The following is a 23,563-nucleotide window of genomic DNA, read 5'->3' as shown; positions in this document are numbered from 1 at the left end:
TACGTTCGTTCATCGATGCTGAAGCGGGTCATTCGCCCCAGTGTGTGTTCTGACCCTCGGAAGCCGTAGGCGCAAATAGCTAAGTCCGTTTCGGAGATACGGCCGGACTTCGATTCGGGTTCAACTTGGTTAGGTGGCTTCCTGGACATTGTTGTCGTGAAGGAGAGTGCGAGCCGTGATATCCACCTGTCGTAAGTGGAACGATCGGTGCGTGTGGGCACATTTGGGCACCCCGGCAGGGTTAAATCTTATCGATAAGCCGCGTCCGCGGTTATGGACGACTTGGAGCTGTATGACTCGACCATAGACAACTTACACCTGTTGTTTCAATACTAATAACTTGCATAGTAAGATAGAACAACTTAAATAATAACTGGTTAAAACTTGTCAACCGTGTGAGTGTCGTTGTAAGTACTTCCTTGCGAGGGGGGAACGCACCGGCTGTGTTATGTTTGCAGAGTATAGAACTGTTAGTTATACGCTCTCTCACCTTCTCTGATTAGACGAATGCTGTAGAGTGTCTCTATAGGTTTTTAGTGCTTGCGCGCTGCCGCTTAACCCCACCATATTGCCTATGACGTTCCTCTTGCGTCCTCTAAGTCCCCTGCGTGCCTCAAGTACAAAGGACGACTGGTTGACGAATGCTTATACGTCTTGAAGTCTTGTTAAGTACGAACCCGTACTTATTGCTGCTTCTACGGGACATAACCGGGCAGGTATGAAGATATGTTCAATGAAGACGACGCTAGCAAGGTTACCCTTCCGGCTTGGCCTGGGCAGGGTCATGGACGCCGCTGGTTATCTTCAGGACTCTTAGTCCAATTTGTATCTTGTCCGTACTCGGATGTATTTAATCTTCTGTATGATTTGGATCTTTGTATTGTATATTGTATCTTGACTCGTTGGAGTCGTTGTTGTAATATATCTGTTTCTTGTGGGCTCTATTGTAATCCTGTTGTAATGTTACCGCTCGTGTTAATTCCTCCGGCATCACGTGTGTGATTCGTTCCGCACGTCGTGTCGGAGGGCGTCTCTGAATCGATATCGTGCGGATTTCGGCGGGTTCGCTGGGATCCTCATGGTACCGGTTTTGGGGCGTCACATATTTCCACTTCCCTTCTTAGGGCACGATGTTGATCACAAAACTCATCGGCAACCCGTATTGCTTCCTCCACACAAGGGAAAGAGTCGAGGTCCAAAGCAGGCGGAAGAGCTCCCTGCAAGTTATGAGAAAAAGAACGCCCAGTGTTAACCGATCCCACCAAGATTGGCTTACTCTTCGTAGTTTCCCACTCTCCTTTTGCTGATGCTATCTTCTCCTTCTCCTTATTGATCCTTTCATCCATCTCTTCCTTCCAAGGCCCCTTGTCCTTATTGTTGGAGACCATGGTGCCTCTAGATCAAAACAAATCTGGCAGAAAACAGCTCGAAACAAAACACGACGAGAAAACGATATACGGACCTCCAAGGGTCCGGGGGATTATATAGCAAATATTTTTACGATAAAAGGAAGGTTCCAGGCCGAAAACGAGTAGAAAAGGGGCGACGAGGGGCTGTCCCCATAGGTCGGCGCGGCCGGGGGTGGGGCCCGCGCCGGCCTATGGTGACGGGCCCTCGCGCGTCTTTTCCACTCCGTTTCGATTCCGTAATTTTTCATATTTTCCAAAAACAGCAAAAATATTGTTCGGAAAGGTAAACGCGGACTTTTTATTACCTGTACCGTTACCTATTCAAAGTCGAGTTACGGCGGATTGTCAATTTGTCCTTTGATGAAAGCCTCCGGTGTTTCCACTTGAATAATATCAACATCAACATTATAAGAATCACCCGAGATATAATGCTTGAGTCTTTGTCCATTCACCACTTGTGTGGCATTGCCTTGGAGAGAGCTAATTTTAATTGCTCCTGAACGATACACCTCCTCAACAACATATGGTCCTTCCCACTTCGAGAGTAATTTCCCTGCAAAGAATCTGAGACGAGACCGATACAATAGGACTTTATCCCCAATATTAAACTCTCTTTTGATAATCCTTCTATCATGCCATTTCTTAACTTTTTCTTTAAAGAGTTTAGCATTCTCATAAGCTTTACTTCTCCATTCATCTAGAGAACTTAATTGCAGTAACCTCTTATTACCGGCTAGTTTTGGATCTTTATTTAGTTCTCTAACAGCCCAATAAGCTTTGTGCTCTAGTTCTAGAGGTAAATGACAAGCTTTTCCATAAACCATTTTATAAGGTGACATTCCCATGGGGTTTTTATAAGCAGTTCTATAAGCCCATAGTGCTTCCTTCAATTTACTAGCCAAATTCTTTCTAGATTTATTAACAGTCTTTCCCAGGATAGCTTTAATCTCTCTATTTGATAATTCTAGTTGACCACTAGTTTGAGGGTGATAAGCGGAAGCAATTCTATGATTAATACCATACTTAGCAAGAGTTTTTCTAAAACCTCCATGAATAAAATGAGAGCCTCCATCAGTCATAATATATCTAGGTATTCCAAATCTAGGAAATATAACATCTACAAGCATTTTTATAGAGGTCTCACCATCAGCACTCTTTGTAGGTATAGCTTCTACCCATTTAGTAACATAATCAACAGCGACAAGTATATGAGTGTTACCTTATGAAGAAGGGAAAGGACCCATGAAGTCGAATCCCCAACAATCGAATGGTTCAATAACAAGAGTATAATTCATAGGCATTTCATTGCGTCTAGAGATATTACCAACTCTTTGACATTCATCACAAGATAAGATAAACTTCCTTGCATCTTTGAAAAGTGTTGGCCAATAAAAGCCTGATTGCAGAACCTTTTGCGCGGTTCTATCTCCAGCGTGATGTCCTCCATAAACACTACCATGACATTTACTCAATATCTCCTGTTGTTCATATTCAGGAACATATCTTCGCATAATACCATCCACTCCTTCTTTATATAAGTGTGGGTCATCCCAAAAATAATGCCTCAAGTCATAAAAGAATTTCCTCCTTTGCTGAGCTGAAAAGGTTGGAGGCAAATACTTGAAACAATAAAGTTAGCATAATCTGCATACCAAGGGCTCTCTCGCGAGCTCACCTTTATTACAGCCAATTGTTCATTTGGAAAACTATCATTAACGAGAACAGGATCATAAGCAATATTTTCTAATCTAGACAAATTATCAGCAACAGGATTATCAGCACCTTTCCTATCTATAATATGTAAATCAAATTCTTGCAAAAGAAGTACCCATCTAATAAGCCTTGGCTTAGCATCTTTCTTTGTCATAAGGTATCTAATTGCAGCATGATCAGTATGAATCGTGACTTTTGAATCAACAATATAGGGCCTAAACTTGTCACAAGCAAAGACTACAGCTAACAATTCCTTTTCAGTTGTAGCATAATTTCTTTGAGCAGCATCAAGAGTCTTACTAGCATAATGAATAACATTTAATTTTTTATCTACCCGCTGTCCAAGAACAGACGCCTACAAGCAAAATCACTAGCATCACACATAATTTCAAAAGGCAAATTCCAATCGGGAGGTTCGACTACGGGAGCAGTTGTTAAGGCTTTCTTTAGAGTTTCAAAAGCTTCCTTACAATCATCATCAAAAACAAAAGGTACATCTTTTTGAAGAAGATTAGTAAGAGGCTTTGAAATTTTAGAGAAATCTTTAATAAATCTCCTGCAAAACCCAGCATGACCAAGAACACTACGAATACCTTTAACATCCCTCGGATAGGGCATCTTCTCAATTGCTTCAACTTTAGCTCTATCAACTTCAATCCCTCTCTCGGAAATTTTATGTCCCAATACAATTCCTTCATTAACCATAAAGTGGCATTTCTCCCAATTAAGAACAAGGTTAGTTTCTTCACATCTCTGCAAAACTTTGTCGAGGTTTCGCAAGCAATTATCAAAAGAATTCCCATAAACAGAAAAATCATCCATGAACACCTCTACAATACTCTCGCAAAAGCCATGAAAAATAGCAGAGATGCATCTTTGAAAAGTAGCAGGAGCATTACATAAACCAAAAGGCATACGCCTATAAGCATAAGTTCCATAAGGACAAGTAAACGTGGTTTTCTCTTGATCTTTAGCTTTAACAACAATTTGTGAAAACCCGGAATAACCATCAAGAAAGCAAAAATGAGTATTTTTAGATAACCTTTCTAGCATTTGATCAATAAAGGGTAAAGGGTAGTGATCTTTCTTAGTAACTTTATTAACTTTTCGAAAATCAATGCACATTCTATACCCTACAACTATTCTTTGAGGAATAAGCTCATCATTATCATTAGGCACAACAGTCATTCCTCCTTTCTTAGGAACACAATGCACAGGACTAACCCATCTACTATCAGCAATAGGATATATAATACCAGCTTCAAGAAGTTTTAATACCTCGTTCCTTACCACCTCTTTCATCTTCGGAATTAGACGACGTTGATGTTCAACAACAGGTTTTGCATCATCTTCCATATTAATAGCATGTTGGCAAATAGAAGGAGAAATCCCTTTCAAATCATCAAGGGTATAGCCAATAGCTCCTCGGTGTTTCTTCAATATTTCCAATAACCTTTCTTCCTCAATCTCTCGAAAGCTTAGAACTAATAATAACGGGATATATTTTCTTATCATCAATATGAGCATATTTAAGATTATCGGGTAAAGGCTTTAAATCGAAAACAGGATCTTCCTTTGGTGGCGGTGTTGTACCCAAATCTTCCACCGGTAAATCATGCTTGAGAATAGGTTGGCGAAGAAAAATTTCCTCAAGCTCATCTCTTTCTTTCCTAAAAGCTTCACTTTCACTATTCTCCAAATGTTGCCGCAAAGGATTATTAGGAACAAGAACAATAGATGCACACTCGCTCCATTTTAAAATCATTACTAGGCAAGTCAGCTTTATAAGGAGTTTTGGTAAATTTAGAAAAGTTAAATTCATAAGGTTCACCAGCAAATCTAGTCAAAATTTTCTCTTTCTTACAATCTATAATAGCTCCACAAGTATTTAGAAAAGGTCTACCAAAAATGATAGGACAATGATCACTAGCAGCAGAACCAAGTACCAAAAAGTCAGCAGGATATTTAATCTTACCACATAGAACTTCCACATCTCGAACAATATTATTGGAGAAATAGTTTCTCTATTAGCCAGCTGAATAACCACATCAATATCTTCAAGTTCACAAGAATCAATTTCGTGCATAATCTCCATGTAAAGCTCATAAGGAATAGAACTAACACTTGCACCAATATCACATAAACCATAATAGCAATGATCACCAATTCTAACAGATAGCATAGGAACACTAACTTGTTTGGGTTTATTAGGATGTGAAACAATATTAGAAGCATCTTCACGAGAAAATAATATGACCATCCTCCACATTTTCCAGTCACAAGATCTTTAACTATTGCAACAGCAGGTTCAATTTTAATTTGTTCTTCAGGTTCTTTAGGTTTCTTTTCACTTTTATTAACATCACTAGATATGACAGAGTACTCCTTCATTTTAGCAGGGAAAGGAGTTTTTTCAATATAAGCTTCAGGAATAACATTATCAACAGTTTCAATCACTACACATTTGTTTACAGATGAATCAACTTTATCTTTATACGGTTCATGATACTTATCAAAATTCTTCTTAGGCAATTCATAAAGAGAGGCAAAAGCTTTATAAAGATTTGCAACAACTTGGGAATCAAGACCATATGCAGCACTCATATTACGAAATTTATCAGTATCCATAAAAGCTTCAATGCATTTATAATCATAAATTATACCTGACTCTCTATCTTTGTCGTTCTCCCATCCTTCAGTATTTTCTTGGATCCGATCAAGAAGGTCCCTTTTAGACTCTTCTTTGTTGCATGTAAATGATCCAGAACAAGAAGTATCCAGCAAGGTCTTGTCTTGAAAAGAAAGTCTTGCATAGAAATTATCAATAATAACATTACCGGGAAGCTCATGAATGGGGCATTTGAGCATTAAAGACTTCAATCTCCCCAAGCTTGGGCAATACTCTCTCCATCATGAGGCCAGAAATTATATATGCGGTTCCGATCTTTGTGAATTTCACTTGGAGGATAAAATTTAGAATAAAATAAAGGCACAATGTCCTCCCAATCAATAGAATCACCATTCTTCAGCAATTTATACCAGTGCGCCGCTTTACCAGACAGCGATATAGTGAATAGTTTCTTCCTAACTTCATTCATAGCAATACCTGCACATTTGAATAACCCGCATAATTCATGCAAAAACAATAAATGATCACCAGGATGGACAGTTCCATCCCCTTCATAGCGGTTATCCATAACACGTTCAATAATTTTCATAGGTATTTTATATGGTATCACTTCCTCACCTGGCGCCTCATCCACTACCGTTGCAGTAGTAGTAGATTTCCCAAATAGAAATTGAAGAGAAGATCTCTCCATAATGACTTATAGCGACGAGCAGTAAATAAAATCAGCACAAACAAGTAAAGGTTTTCCTTACCAATTCCACTTACCAATAGCGCTTCACTCCCGGCAACGGCGCCAGAAAATAGTCTTGATGACCCACAAGTATAGGGGGTGTATCGTAGTATCTTCGATAAGTAAGAATGTCGATCCCAATGAGGAGCAGAAGGTGTTGGCAGCAGTTTCGATGAAGGATTCACTGTAGATGCTCACAAACAAGTATTCGAGGGGTTTTGATGTAACAGATGAATAAAGTACGAGTAAGTAAAATGCGAGAGAAATAATTGCAGCGAGTGGCCCAATCCTTTTTAGCACAAAGGACAAGCCGGTTTGTTTACTTATAATGACCAAACGTTCTTGAGGACACACGGGGATTTTAGTCTAGTGCTTTCGCTTCATGTGGCTAAATAATCTTCATTGTTTTGATAAGTGTTGTGTGGGTGAACCTATGCTAATGCATCGCCCTTCCTAGGACTAATACATACTTGTGATTATACCCCTTGCAAGCATCCGCAACTACAAGAAAGTAATTAAGATAAATCTAACCACAGCCTTAAACTCTGAGATCCTGCGATCCCTCTTGCATCGATATACTAACGGGGGGCTTAGGTTTCTGTCACTCCGGCAACCCCGCAATTAGCAACCGAATACAAGATGCACTCCCCTAGGCCCATAAATGGTGAAGTGTCGTGTAGTCGACGTTCACACGACACCACTAGAAGAATGACACCACAACTTAAATATCATAACATTGAATATTACTCAACCATAATTCACTACTAGCATTTAGACTTCACCCATGTCCTCAAGAACTAAACGAACTACTCACGAGACATCATATGGAATACAATCAGAGGTGATATGATGATGAATAACAATCTGAACATAAATCTTGGTTCAATGGTTTCACTCAATAGCATCAATAACAAGTAGAGAATAACGCCGGGAGAGTTTCCCCTATCAAACAATCAAGATCCAACCCAAATTGTTACAGCGGTGACGAGGTGCAGCGGTGGTGATGGCGGTGTAGATGGTGGAGATGATGATGATGATGATGATGGAGATGATGTCCAGCTCGATGACGATGGCGATGGCGTCGATTTCCGCCTCCGGGAGGGAATTTCCCGGCGGATTCCCGCCCGCCGGAGAGCTCTTTTCTCTCTGGTGCTCTCCGCCCCACAGAGGCGGCTGTAACTCTTCGTGAGGTTCCCTCTGTGGCTTAGGTCTTCGGGACGAAGGAGTACGCGAAGAAAAGGAGGCGAAAGGGGCTGTGGGGCCCCCAGACGACAGGGTGGCGCGGCCAGGCCATGGGCCGCGCCGGCCTGTGGTCTGGGCCCACCTTGGGTCCCCTCTTCTCCCCCTTCTGGCTCCCTCCGTCATCTGGAAAAATAGGATTTTACGTGTAATTTCCTTCCACAGTCGATCTTCCGAAATATTGCGTTCTGACGGTGCTTTTTCCAGCAGAATCATGGCTCCGGTGCTTGATCCTCCAATAATGATGAAACATGCAAAATAGATGAAATAACATAAGTATTGTGTCCCAATATGAAATATATCAATGAATAACAGCAAATTATGATACAAAATAGTGATGCAAATTGGACGTATCAATGTACAATGGTGGAGTGCTACAACTGGCAGCATTACCTAAGTCTCCGAACAATTCACTGACTCCAGAACTTTTTTGATACCTCTCCAGAACAATTCCGGAGTTCTCTCTTGTTTCTCCAACAACCTCGAATCAAACCCTAAGCGTTGAAAATCCTTAAGTGTGCCACCCTACGGTTCGGGAATGCATAGACATAATCGAGACATCTCTGCGACAAATGACCAACAATGGGATATGGAAACTCATAATGTCTTGTATGCTTTCCACGGAAAATAAACCTTATCGATTGAACCTAAAACTTCGAGTCATAATACCTTTGTCTCACGATACTTAGTTTGTCTGAGATCTGATCTTGGGTATCTCTATACCTAGTTCGATATCGTTACCGACAAACACATTTACTCGTTCCTGTGATATTACATTCCCATGACCTAGTCACATGATTGCAAGCTTCGTAGATGTAATCTCACGGAGTGGTCCATAGTACCTATCCGTACCCAGATGCACAAATCCCGATCTTGATGCATACACCTCAACCTACCCCTTCGGAATACCTAACATAAATCTTTAGGATCATCCTACTACGGTGATGGTTGATGCACTCAGGACAACCTTCGGGGATTGTGCTTATATATGATCTCACGGTCTAAGGAGTAGGCTACTACGTTTTTCTAGTTATCACAGTATCGAACTTTTTGACTGGATCGCACTGCAATGCTTATGTTGGGTGTGTATCCCTAGTGGAAAACGGGGCTACAGGCCCGGTCCGTTTGGGCCTTCAGTCCCGGTTTCCAAACCGGGACCAATTAGGCGGGACTAAAGGCCCCCCTTTAGTCCCGGTTCAAAAAGGCACCGGGCCTAAAAGCTGCGCCACGTGGTGCGGCCAGGGAGCTCGCGGTGGAAGGCCTTTGGTCCCGGTTCGTGGTACGAACCGGGCCTGGGGTACTCTGCCGCGGCAGAGAATTCCTATTTCTCTGCCGCGGCACAGGTTTAGGGTGCAGCAGCGTTTCTCTGCCGCGGCAGAAAAACAGGGCGTTTCTGTGCCGCGGCTGAATTTCAGCAATGCATATATATCATTCAAGAAACCATAAACAAATCGTCGTGAATATATATAGACATCGTCAACAGTACACGTAATGCATGCATATCAAGTCGGATCTCTTTACTAAATGTATTAACTTCTACAAAGTTGCTCAACACCTAGCTATGACCTTCGCATAGTGCTCTCCACCTGGGGTTATGCACTCGGTAAGAAAGAATCCCGCGATTTCCTCTTGAATTGCTCGTATTTGATCCGCCGTTATGAGACCGTTCCCGCGAGCGTATCATCTATATTTAAAAAAGGAGATCAATATATGAATGGAAATCATACAATAGATGGTACTAATTAAGATAATTGTGAGAATTTGTTATCATACACGAGTGGCATGTATTTGGGCATCCCCACCCTTGGGACAGGTCATGTCACGAATGAAGGTGCGGACGTAGTATCCACATAAGTTATTCCCGCGTTCCTGCCACATACACTTTACGAAAAAATAGTTCGATCAAACTAATAATTAATCAAGCATCGTATTGAAAGTAAATATCATACATAGAGTTTCACGGACATAGCTATATATATAGTACTACTTACAGGGTAATCTTCAAATGTAAGCTCCGGTTTCCATTTACCCGGAACAGTAGTGATGAACCGTTTCCAAGCCCTGCCCCGGCAAAAAATAATGAGTAAATGAGTTATTGATTAGTTGATGATATCGTCGAATTAGAACAGATGAAGATGCCAATACGAAATTGATTGAAATTACCTCTGAAGGATGACAGCCATGTCCGCCCATTCCGCATGTTCTTTACGTTTCGAGTCCATGACCTTTACGACTCCTTTGTGAAGATCAATGATAAGGAGAATAAAGTGGAAACTGCACAAGCATAGCTCAATGATTAGGAGAATAAAGTGGAAGCTGCACAAGCATAATGTATGTTATATATAACACTCACTTGAAGTTGTAGGGAAAAAATATTTCCTCTTTGTCTGCTTGCTTCACTAAAAACATTACCATGTTGTCCTCTGTGTCCTTGGCGAAGTCTCGAACCGTAACTTCATGAACTGTGTCTGGATCTATGAACCCCAGCGGTAGGAGCTTGCCTCTTTTGCATTCGAGCTTCTTCATTCTGCATAATTAAATATATAGCGTACACAAAGAATATAGTGAGGATAATTGTTAGTGCAAATGAATGAGCGCTGAGCTACGGACTTAATTACATAAATAAATCACTTACGGGCAGTAGCAACCGATGACAGCTTTGTCGAGGGCGTCTTGATTGAATAATCGAAACAGCTTCTTCTAACTCAAGGTTTATCTCCTCGTTCCCCCGGAAGTAATGCTCATCTCTAAGATACACCGTGAGGTAGCGATCACCTCTTCGACAGGCTTTCAGGTACCAGTCATGCAACCTTCGCATCTGAGTACCTAGACGCGCGAGCTCGCCAGGTTTGACGAGATCTTTTCCGTATCTATACGTGTTTACCACTTGAGCCGTGGGATAGTAATCTTCGTAATCAACTGATGCTCCCTGAGCTCTAGCCTCCCGTTCGATCATCGATGCCGTCTCTGGATCATCATAGGGCTGCACGACGAAGTGGGGTATGGTCTCGATTGTCCTGCTGTCCAAGCCGGGCGACTTTTTTTGCTTCTTTGCTCGCTCTATAGGACTGTCCAAGAGAGCGGTCATGATCGGATCTCAGCTCAGGTCTCTTCATTCTCGTCTCGGCAAAGTGCTTCATTGTTTGCGGTTTAATAAACATCTTCTTCGGCGCAAGAAACGCCTTTTGCTCTTCGATCCGCCGATGTGGTAACAACTCCGGAGTCACGTGCCCTCATCGGAGTTGATGATCTCTTCGGAGCTGTAGGAGGTGCCCCGGTTAGCTTCCTCTTTTGCTTAGGTGGAGGCGGCGGAGTCTCCTGACGAGGAGGAGGAGGCGGCGCCGGAGTGTTTTCACGCGGAGGAGACTGCTCATGCACAGGGGAATCATCATCGCGCATAGGAGAATCATCACGCGGAGGAGACTCATCACGCGGAGGAGACCCTGCAGGTGGCGGAGGAGGCGGAGGAGGTGGCCTGCTTGGTGGCTTCTCACCTGGAAACACAATTTTCTCCTTCCGCCATTGCACGGTGGTTCTACGGGCTTCTCCCAGTTCTTTGATTTCCCCATCTTCACCTGCAGGGTGCTCAAGCACCATCCCCTCATAATCTCTCAACACTTCATCCACCATCACAACAGACAAAGTCGTCTTGGACCGGACGGCAATGGTAAGACCTTGTAGGTAAGAAGATGCCGACCGCCGCCTTGAAGGATAGGTTGAAAACTTTAACATGCAGCTCACAAGGACGGCTCTCGGTGAGATCATCCACGGGGGTAGCGAGGAGGCTCGACCACCTCATCATTAATATGATCGGCCTGCCGAGAGGAAGCTACCGCTGCTTCTCCGGTGTTGTTGAGATTGCAGCGGGACGAGGGCATCGAGCAATGGCGCAGGATCTACAGCCTGCCCCTGAGCCATCTGGGATGTAAGTACTTGGGTTACCATGGTTAATTGGGCTTGCATGGTGGTAAAACGGCCCTCTAAGGTCGCTAAGCGGTCTGTTTCCCTTGCCTTTCTCCTCTCATGGCTTTTATCGGAAATCTCTTCCTTTCCGCAGGAAAGCCAATGTTCCACGGAACGGAGCCTTCTGTGCCTCGTGTTCGTCCGCCGTGTTCTTTGTTCCCAAGGGCGCGTGTCAGCTCATCGTTCTCTCTATCGGGCTGGAACCTCCCCTCCTCCACGTCCTTATGTGCTTTTTCCAGGGCTTCAATGGGAAACTTCAGATGAGCTTTCTTATAGATGCACTTCCCCGTTTCCGGATGCAACGTTCCCCCAATCCCGTAGAACCACTCCTTGCACCGTTCGATCCAACCGTGTGTCCCTAATCTGATCCCTTTCCCGGTCGGTTCCGCCTCGACCGCCTCCCACTTAGGACGGTTAGCCCTGTATCCACTCGGACCCAGAATTTGGTGATATTTCTTCAACGCAGCATTTGCCTTATTTGTTTCCGACCTTTTCTTAAATTCTTCCGACTCCGTGTCTGTACTTCACGAATTCGTCCCGGTGATTTTTTACCTTCTCACTCGTCCGGAGTCTTCTTTTTCTTGATAAGGCCGCGCAATCTTTTCTTGTGGTTCTTGAATAGTTCGGCCATCTTCTTCTTGGCAAACTCGGTGAGGGCATGCTCCATCTTGGCCTTTTCAGCGGCACCCCCCTCTTCGGGTACTATGTTGAAATGTGACATGAGCTTGGTCGGAATGCTGTTTTTGGCTACATCATCGATATAAAGACCTTGAGCTTCTTCCTCTGCGAGACAGCACTAGTCCCTTTGGCTTGTTCCATTCTCGAACGGTGATCGGGACGTGGTCCCTAACAAGCACTCCGCATTGAGCTATGAATGCCTTTGCACCTTTCTCCGGAGCAATCGGTTTACCATCCTTAGCGATGTGGGTGATGTCGTGCCTAACACCGTCGTCCAACTTTTTGGCCGGGCCTCGCTTCCTCGACTTTACGGAAGAAGTGCTCGATCCGGAGGGCTAAAAAGAAATAATTCATAGTCAGTACAATTTAATTGGTTAATGCATCTAGTCGATCAACAACGGCTTAATTAATTTATATACCTGGGTGATAACTACGGTTCCGGAGCCATTATGATGATCTTCTTCCTCACCGGCGCCATTAGGATCTTCTTCCTCAATATTCTCCGCTCCCTCACCGGAGTCATTCAAAAAAGTTGTTGTGACATCGTCACCGCCATCATCTGGAATAACGACGTCGTCGCGATCATCCAGAGTACCGTTGGCTATGAGGTCAGCCATGAAATTTTCTTGAGTTTCATCTCTCTCCATGCTTTCTACAACGACACCGCAAACTATATATAGGAAACATCATATGATCAATTTAAGGATAATGCGTAAAACTGAAAATGGAGTTACATATGTAGTTCTTAATTAACTAAGGATCGATAATATAGTGCTGAAAGCAGATAGTGCAGTTACATGCATACATAGATCGGGTTCATGTTTATTTAACCCTAATAAATCAATCAATACTACAAGCTCTCAACGACCGCGCCGACCGGGACCTGAGCCGCGCCGGGTGAACACCCAAAGCCACGGAACAGTCACGGGAGCATAGCTAACATGAGATCCCTGCATAACGCTCCATCCGGTCCTATACATGTTGTCTAACGCATACATGTAACGGCGAACGTGCTCGTCCTCCGCCGCAATGCGCTGAGCTACCTCCTCCGGCGGGGCCGGCTCCCTCTGAAACGACCGTGGCCCATAAGACCTCCACCAAAGAATATCCGGGTCGACGACGGGACCCGGATTCCGCACCAAGGTGCGCGACCCGGAAGCTAAGACCTCCCAGTGCCACCCCCGGCGGAGCCCGGTCCCGGACCTCCCCCAGCCTGCTGCATCTCCTCTAGAAGAGTCAGACCACGGCGCGGCGGCTGTCGCGGCATCGTAGCTACGAAAACAAATCATATATATATGTACCAACGTTAACATAAATTAAAAATAACTTCACTATATGTTAGTCGGCGCCGACACTACCGTTTGGGGGCGCCGGCACTACATATATACTCTATTTTGGGGGCGCCGGCAGGGCGTCGGCACTATGTCGCGGCGGCACCGCCACGGACTCGGCACAGCCACGGGCGCCGGTAGGGGCACCGCCACGGACTCGGCACCGGTAGGGGCGCCCGCACTATAATTTCAATATTTGAATTTGAATATCTTATTTCTAACAAATATTCTTTTCATAACTTTTTTCTAACTATAATTTTCATAACTTATTTCTAACTAATATTTGTAACTAATATTTCTAACTATATATTATTTCTAACTAACAACTATACTAATTAACAACTATAGTAACAATTTTTCTAATAAAGTACTATACTAACAATTAATATACTAACAATATAATAATTTTACAAATATCAATAACAATAATAAAAATAAATAAAAAATAGAGGGGGGGGGGTCGGCCGGCTCACCTCTTGCCGGCGGCGCGGAGGCGGCGGTCGAGGAGGAGGCGGCCGACGCGGCCGGCGCGCGACGTCGTGCGGCGGTGGTCGAGGAGGAGGCGGCGTCGGCGGGCGGAGAGGAGGAGGCGGCGGCGGGCGGCGGCGGAGACGGCGCGCGGCGTCGGGCTCGGGAGGAGAGGAGGGGCGGCCGAGGCGCTCAAGCGAGCAGCGGAGGTGGAGGCGGCGGCGGCGGCGACGCACGGCGGTTACGTGCGCGCGGCGGCAGCGTGCGAGGCGGCGGCAGCGACGGCGCGGGATTTTGGCAGCCTGGCGGCGTGCGCTCGTTCGTCTCCGCGGGATTGATCTCCGCGGAGACGAAGCGAGCAGTTATAAAGGCACCCCCCCTTTGGTCCCGGTTCATGGCATGAACCGGGACCAATGGCCCCCCTAAAGGCCATTTTTGCTGCGGTTTTCGCTGCGCGCGCAAAAAAGGCTTTTAGGCCCGGTTTGTATTACAAACCGGGTCCAATGACCATTTTTTTAAAAAAAATTCGTTCCCGCCTTATTTCAAATCAAAAAACACCACTTACTGGGCACCGCACTGCCACACGTGTCCACCGCCGTGTACTGGCCACCGCCAGCGCCACCGCCATGCATGTACAGGCCACCGTCGCCACCGTCGCCACCGCCGTGTACTGGCCACCACCGTCACCGCCATGTACTGGCCACCACCGCCGCCACCGCCATGTACAGAGCCACCGTCGCCACCGCCGTGTACTGCCCACCACCGCCGTCCTTTCCCCGTGCCACCGCACTGCCACACGTGTCCACCGCCGCCGCCGCCATGTACAAGCCACCGTCGCCACCGCCGTGTACTGCCCACCACCGTCACCGCCATGTACTGGCCACTACCGCCGCCACCGCCATTTACAGGCCACCGTCGCCACCGCCGTGTACTGCCCACCACCGCCGTCCTTTCTCGTGCCACCGCACCGCCACACGTGTCCACCGCGCCGCCGCCGCCATGTACCGGCCACCGCCGCCACCGCCGTGTGCGGCCACCGCCACCGCCACCGCCATGCATGTACAGGCCACCGTCGCCACCGCCGTGTACTCGCCACCACCGTCACCGCCATGTACTGGCCACCACCGCCATGCATGTACAGGCCACCGTCGCCACCGTCGCCACCGCGTGTACTCGGCCACCACCGTCACCGCCATGTACCGGCCACCACCGCCGCCACCGCCATGTACAGAGCCACCGTCGCCACCGCCGTGTACTGCCCACCACCGCCGTCCTTTCCCCGTGCCACCGCACCGCCACACGTGTCCACCGCCGCCGCCGCCATGTGTACAGGCCACCGCCGCCACCGCCGTGTACACGCCCACCACCGTCACCGCCATGTACCGGCCACCACCGCCGCCACCGCCATGTACAGAGCCACCGTCGCCACCGCCGTGTACTGCCCACCACCGCCGTCCTTTCCCCGTGCCACCGCACTCGCCACACGTGTCCACCGCGCCGCCGCCGCCATGTACTGGCCACCGCCGCCACCGCCGTGTACTGGCCACCGCCACCGCCACCGCCATGCATGTACAGGCCACCGTCGCCACCGCCGTGTACTGGCCACCACCGTCACCGCCATGTACTGGCCACCACCGCCGCCACCGCCATGTACAGGTCACCGTCGCCACCGTCGCCACCGTCGTGTACTGGCCACCACCGTCACCGCCATGTACTGGCCACCACCGCCGCGCGCCACCGCCATGTACAGGCCACTAGTTGTTTATATATTTTAATTGTATTTTCAATAAAGTCGTTGTGGCAGACGCTGATGATGAGAAAAGTTTCCCGCCAGATACATAGAATTAAAGTACGAGCTCAACTGAAAATTAATTAAGATACATATGGCCGGATTCGACCGTTCGAGTCATTCGGTCATACTCGTGCCTAGCCCGATAGTACTCGCCACCGTAGTCGTCGTAGTCGCCGTCATCATCGTCGCCGGCATCGGGGTCGCGGTAGTCGAACCTCGGCGGGAGAGCACGCGTGGGCTGGGACCGAGGGTAGCACAGGCGGGGGCCACGGTGGGCCATGACGCCCGGAGAGTCCGGCCGCGCCACCACAGCCGACGGCCGGCCTCGTTGAAGTCCGAAGGAGGCGGGCCGCCCTCCTCGTGCCTGGCAAGCGCCCTCTCACGTCGATTGATGAAGAAGCTTTCCCAAGTTGGGAAGTAGTCGGGATGCCACTGGGGATTCCTCCGCCTGCTCCGGCGTGAGCTCGAAGTAGTAGTGGTTCGTGATGGCCATCTCGCGCGCCACACCTAGAGGGACAGGAGGGACCGGTACGCCTCCGACGCTCAGCCAACCAGCCGGTCGGGACGCGGTAGCCCGGCGGGCAGGGGTAGTTCGACGCGCAAAGCGCCTCCGCCTCCCGGAGGGTTAGAGATACGATGGAAGCCATGGGACAGAGTGATGAGGTTTGCAGAAATGAGTGTAGATGTGATATGTAAATGGAGGCCAAGCCATTATATATATAGTGAAAAAATGGCGGGAGGACGGAGGCGGGAAGCAAGTGGAAAGCGCGGGAAGAAAAATAGGCGGGAACGCAGGTGGCGCCGAAAACATTAGTCCCGGCTGGTGGGTACAACCGGGGCTAAAGATCATTTTTTTTTGTCATCTAACAAAACTGTCGGTGGGATAACCCTTTAGTCCCGGCTGGTGGGTACAACCGGGACGAAAGATCCTTTTTTTGTCATCTAACAAAACTGTCGGTGGGATAAGGACGTGTGGGTAACCTTTAGTCCCGGCTGGTGGGTACAACCGGGACTAAAGATGTCGACAGGATAAGAACGCATGGGTGGACGCACCGCTCGATGAGATAAAGCATGTAGCGCACGACGCTCCGTCGAAGAACAAGACAAAGTAGAAGAGGTGCAAGTGCCTATAAAAGGAGCATCGATATGCCTTGCCGAGCGCATCAACAAGCCAAGCAGAGTTTCATTCCCATGGATGAAGGAAAGGGTTGGGAAATCTCCCGTGACACAGCTTCTCGAAGATGTCGTTGGTGCACACGCGCCCTACGGCATCTTCGGAGGCTGTGCCTCGGAAAAATTTCCCGGCAAGCCCGTGAACGACTACATCTCCTCTAACAGTACTCGTTGGGGAAAGGTTTGGGAAATCTCCCGTGGCGCAGCTTCTCGAAGATGTCGTTGGTGCACACGCCCTACGGCATCTTCGGAAGCTGCTCCTCGGAATTTTTCCCCGCAAGCCCCCGAACGACTACATCTCCTCTAACAGTAGTACTGTTGGGGAAATGGTTGGGAAATCTCCACTTTTAATATCTTACATACAGTTAAATTGATTGCCATGTTGAGATACTCATTTGTGCCATGAACATTCTACAATTAACTTGATGATGGAGCATCTTCATCATTTAATCTTCTTCAGCCTTAACCATGGAGCATCTTCATCATTTAACTTGATGCTTGGATCAATGTTCACTCGAAGGGTGGAATTTCATCAAACTTATTATAATCTTCTGACATGTCTGTCTTGTCCTCCACTCCCACGATGTTCCTTTTTCCAGAAAGAACTATGTGGCGCTTTGGCTCATCGTTTGATGTATTTGTTTCCTTATGTTTCCTTTTTCTTGGTTTGGTAGACATGTCCTTCACATAGAAAACCTGGGCCACATCCTTGGCTAGGACGAATGGTTCGTCTCTATACCCAAGATTGTTGAGATCCACTGTTGTCATTCCATACAACTTGTCTACTTGAACCCCGCCTCCTGTTTTGTTGACCCATTTGCACCTAAACAAAGGGACCTTAAAAGAAGGTCCATAGTCAAGTTCCCATATATCCTCTATGTAACCATAATATGTGTCATTTGGGCCTTCATTCATTATTGCATCAAATCGGACACCACTGTTTTGGTTGGTGCTCTTTTTATCTTGGGCGATCGTGTAAAATGTATTCCCATTTATCTCGTACCCTTGGAAAGTCACTACGATCGAAGATGGTGTCTGGGCCAGCAAGTACAGCTGATCATCAATATCTTCGTTATTCAGGAGATGTTTTTGCAACCAACCGCCGAAAGTCGACATGTGTTCACGTCTAATCCAATCGTTCGACTGCCCCGGGTTCTTGGAGCGTAGAAAGTTCTTGTGGTCACCGATATACGGAGCCACCAAGGTGGAACTTTGTAGAACTGTGTAGTGTGCTTGAGTCAAAGAAATTCCGTCCCTACATATCATTGATTTCCTTCCTAGCGTGCCTTTTCCACTTAGTCTCCCTTCATGCCGCGATTCAGGAACACCAATCGGCTTAAGGTCGGGAATAAAGTCAACACGGAATTCAATGACCTCCTCTCGTTCCATAGCCCTTGGAGATGCTTCCTTCCGGCCTAGCACGGTTATGAACATATTTCTTTAAGACTCCCATGAACCTCTCGAAGGGGAACATATTGTGTAGAAATACAGGACCGAGAATGGAAATCTCATCGACCGGGTGAACGAGGAGATGTGTCATAATATTGAAGAAGGATGGTGGGAACACCAGCTCAAAACTAACCGGACATTGGACCACATCATTCCGCAACCTCGGTAGAATTTCTGGATTTATTACCTTCGAGAAATTGCATTGAGGAATGCACATAGCTTCACAATGGGCGAGTCGAACATTTTCCGGTAGAAGCCCCCTCAATGCAATCGGAAGCAACTGTGTCATTATCACGTGACAGTCATGAGACTTCGGGTTCTGGAATGTTTTCTTCTCCATATTTATTATTCCCTTTATATTGGAGGAGAAGCCAGACGGGACCTTGATACTGCTCAGACATTCAAAAAATATTTCCTTCTCTCGCTTTTGTAAGAGCGTAGCTGGATAAATGACGTCCTTTAACTCTCTCATGCAGATTTTTGCGGTCTTTCCAACGTTGCTGGTCCTCCCGTGCTTCTGGTGTATCTTTTGTCTTCCCGTACACGCCCAGAAAGCCTAGCAGGTTCACGCAAAGATTCTTCGTCACGTGCATCACATCGATTGAAGAGCGGACCTCTAAGACTTTCCAATAGGGTAGATCCCAAAATATAGATTTCTTCTTCCACATGGGCGCGTGTCCGGCATCGTCATTCGGAACGGACCGTCCGCCAGGACCCTTTCCAAATATTACATCTAGATCCTTGACCATACCAAATATATCAACACCATCACGATGGGGAGGCTTCCTCCGGTGATCAGCCTCACCGCTGTAATGCTTGCCTTTCTTTCTTACGGGATGGGTAATCCTAAGAAATCGACGATGCCCCAGGTACACGACCTTCTGACCTTTTTCCAAATAATCACCTTCGAGGTCATGTAAACAGTGCGTGCATGCATTGTATCCCTTGTTTGACTGGTCCCGAAATGTTACCAAGAGCAGGCCGGTCATTGATGGTTACGAAAGCGGCGCTCTTAGGTCAAATTCCTCCCGCTTGTGCTCGTCCCACACACGTACACCTGCTAGGGACCACAGCTGTAGAAGTTCTTCGACTAATGGCTTCGGTACACATCAATGTCGTTCCCGGGTTGCTTCGGGCCTTGTATGAGCACTCGGCATCATAATGAACTTCCGCTTCATGCACAACCAAGGAGGAAGGTTATATATACAAAGAGTCACGGGCCGAGTGCTATGGCTGCAGCTCTGCTCTCCAAAAGGATTCATGCCATCCGTACTTAGACCAAACCTTAAGTTCCTTGCATCCTGTGCAAAGTTTGGGAACTCTCTATCGATTTTTCTCCATTGGGAGCCATCAGCATGGGTGCCTCAACATCTCGTCTTTCTTACGGTCTTCTTTGTGCCATCGCAACAACCTAGCATGCTCTTTATTTCCGAACAAGCGTTTCAGCCGTGGTATTATAGGAGCATACCACATAACCTTGGCGGGAACCCTCTTCCCGGGGCGCTCGCCCTCAACATCACCAGGGTCGTCATCTCGTCCGATCTTATACCGCAATGCGGTAGCACACCGGACATGCATCCAAATTCTCGTACTCACCGCGGTAGAGGACGCGAGTCATTAATGCATGCATGTATCTTTTGCACATCTAATCCTAGAGGGCGGACAATCTTCTTCGCTTCGTACGTACCGGCGGGCAATTCGTTACCCCTTGGAAGCTTCCTCTTAATTATTGTCGGCAACTTTCCAAATCCTGAGTCGGTGACACCGTTCTCTCGCCTTCCATTGCAACAATTCCAAGTGTGTCTGCCTAGCTTTTTATGGCCATCTTCACAAGTTGGGTATAACAATTTGTTGTGATCTTCTATCATCTTGTCGAAGGCCAACCTTTCCTTTTCAGTTTCACATTCTCTCCTTGCATCGAAATGGCCCGACCAAGATCATCATCAGCGAGGCTCATCTAGTGCCTCTTGATCTTCTACTTCATTGTCTTCATTGCCTTCTGCAGTATCATCGTATTCGGGGAAATTGGGATAACCGTCATCATCCTCTTCCTCTTCTTCATTGTCTTCCATCATAACCCCTCTTTCTCCGTGCTTGGTCCAACAATAGTAGCTGGGCATGAAACCTGCCCGCGAGAAGGTGGCTGTGAATGACACTCGAGTGAGCGTAATTTACGATATTCTTGCGATCGACACATGGACAATACATGAAGCCACCATGTTTGTTTGCCTCAGCCACGGCGATGAAATTCTCCAGGCCCGAAGTGAACTCGTCAAACCGTCGGTCAATGTACATCCATTGCCGATTCATCTGCATGATATAATTAACATTATATGAAAAACCATTACATTTTATCAATTACAGATGAAAAGGATAAAGTTGTTAACCTCGATGAAGAAGAAAAAAGCAAGTTAAGTGTGGCTTGATTTGTGTAAACTCAAGTGTCAAATCCTCTTAAGCATTTCATCGAACACCTCATGTGCATGTGAAGAAGAGAGGAGAGCAATACACCCCTCTTGTGAAGAAAGTGAAAAAATGGCCAAGTGTGGCTCACATTTGGGCAGGGGCAAGGTCATATAGCCAGATTGGGGACTTTGTCCCGGTTTGTAATACAAACCGGGTCCAGAGGTGGGGCCTTTGGACCCGGTTTGTATTACAAACCGGGACTAAAAGGTTCCCACGCCTGACACGCCCTGCCGCGCCCTGCCGGCCACCCTTTAGGCCCGGTTTGTAATACAAACCGGGTCCAAAGGCCACTACAGGACAGGCTCTGAACCAGTGGGGCCGCCCTGGGCAAAACGAACCGGGCCTAATGCCCCCAATGGTCCCGGTTTGGTTCTGCACTGCGTTATTTGCTGAGGACCAAAGGCCTCTTCTCCACTAGTGTATCCATCACATCATTTATCCAATGATATGACTTCATTGTCAATTAACATAAATGTCCATAATCAGGATACCTTAATCATCTGTTAACTCATGGACTAGTTGACTAGGGACTTGGTATGTTTACATACCACATGTGTACTAATGTTTTCGTTTAATAAAATTATAGGATGGCATAAAATAATGAAAAATGAAACATGATAATAACCTTTATTGCCTCTAGGACATATTTTTAACAGTCTCCCACTTGCACTTGAGTCAACTATCTAGTTCACAGTTTAAAAATTGTTTTGATTCGTTTATTTGCCTGCCTTAGAGCAACTCTAGCAAGCACCCCAGACCGCAAACTGTAAACACATGTTTGCAGGCCATGAAAAACACCATATGCGGGCTAAAAAAGTCCTCCGCATACCAGTGTAAAACGAGACACTGAAACAACATATTTCCCACCTATGCCCACTTTTTTTATTTGCTTTTTTTTTTTTTTGTTCACACCTTCGCCAACCTCCACCCAGCAAGCACCACGCTCCCTCGCCCGCTCCGCCGGCCACTGCCCACCACACTCTGGCTATCGGCCGCCTACTCCGCCACCCACCACGCTCCGCCGCCTGGCGCCCAACCCTTTCCTACCACCGCCCACCACGCTCCGCCTCCCGCCCGCTCTGCCAGCCGCGAGGTGAATTTTCCCAATAGGTAACGCGTTCACCGTTTACGGATCAACCTGGAAAAACGGTCTCCGAAACTTCATCTATACACATCGTGGGATCGAATTCAGGGTGCCATGCAAAAAATATTTACGGGTTGAGGTGTCTGATCTGTCCGGCCTGTAAATTTATGGGTTTGATCAATCTGCTGCTGCTAGAGTTGCTCTAAGTCCCATCAATATTATACGCGCTAGCTAGGAAGCTGTCACTGCAAGTGGAGATAGGGAAAGTCAGACGTACTACACTACACGATGACTGAACTACTACTTGTAGTACACTATACCACGTCGTACAATTAGGGGCACTTCTCCTAGTGGCACTTGTCAAAGTGCAGTTAGTAGTACTCAATTTATGGTATTTTATGGAAGTTTCCCTAATTGTATACTTATTGGGTCACTTCTCAAATGCCCCAATATATGTATACCTATTAGGGCACTTCCTCTAATGCCCCAATAGATGTATACCTTTTGGGGCACTTTTAAGTGCCACAATTTATCATACTCACTTAACAATTATATATAACCTATAATTATAAACACAACATTCCGTACTAACATTACCCACATTGCATACTATCATTACTTAACGATCTACCGACATTGCAGTTCATATTTAGCAATCCATATTGACCTCACATTGAAGTCCATAATTAGCACTACTACCTCCGTTTCAAAGAATAAGGCGCCCTCGTTTTACGTGTTTTTTATTTGACCAAGAATTACTTCAAATAGATAAGCATTGTTTGTACGAAATTAATATCATTGAAAAGTTCTTTTCAATATGAATCTAACGATACTAATTACATATAATATAATCAAGATTTTGTATCTCAATTTTTATGGTCAAAGTTTGTCTTGGAATACGCGTGCGCCTTATTCCTTAAAACGGAGGTAGTATTTAACAGTCCATAGTGACATTAGAGTTTAGTACATTTAATAGTCCATACTGACATAATGCGGCAGATTTGGTCGTGGAAGACAAAAGTACGGAACAAATGTGGATTCCGTCGGAGACAATGCGATCTGATGGGGCATGCCAGACAATCGAACACATGCGTGAAGTAGACTTTCGCAGTAAATAGGACAAGATGACAATGCGCATGATCTTTCCTTCGGCGATGTACCATGGCCGGCGGTCGACGACGACAAACCTTCGGCTTTGATATCAGTGTTAGAAAAATTAGTGAGGGAACCGCACGGAGAGAACTAACTCCATCACCATCAGCGGTAACTATTCGAACGTAGCGGCAGGAGCACACCATGTCCACCAGGCCCAGTCGATCCCAAAGCCCATATGGCCCAAGGGACCGCACGGGCTTAACCCGACGGCGGCTGGGGAAGGAAGGGGATGGTGGCGGCTACGCTAGGATTCGTGTTGCCTGCCATGGGAAATGACTGGAAGG

The sequence above is a fragment of the Lolium rigidum genome, chromosome 4 (genome assembly GCF_022539505.1).
Source record: "Lolium rigidum isolate FL_2022 chromosome 4, APGP_CSIRO_Lrig_0.1, whole genome shotgun sequence".
Lineage (NCBI taxonomy): Eukaryota > Viridiplantae > Streptophyta > Magnoliopsida > Poales > Poaceae > Lolium > Lolium rigidum.
Note: the sequence above shows the minus strand (reverse complement) of the source record.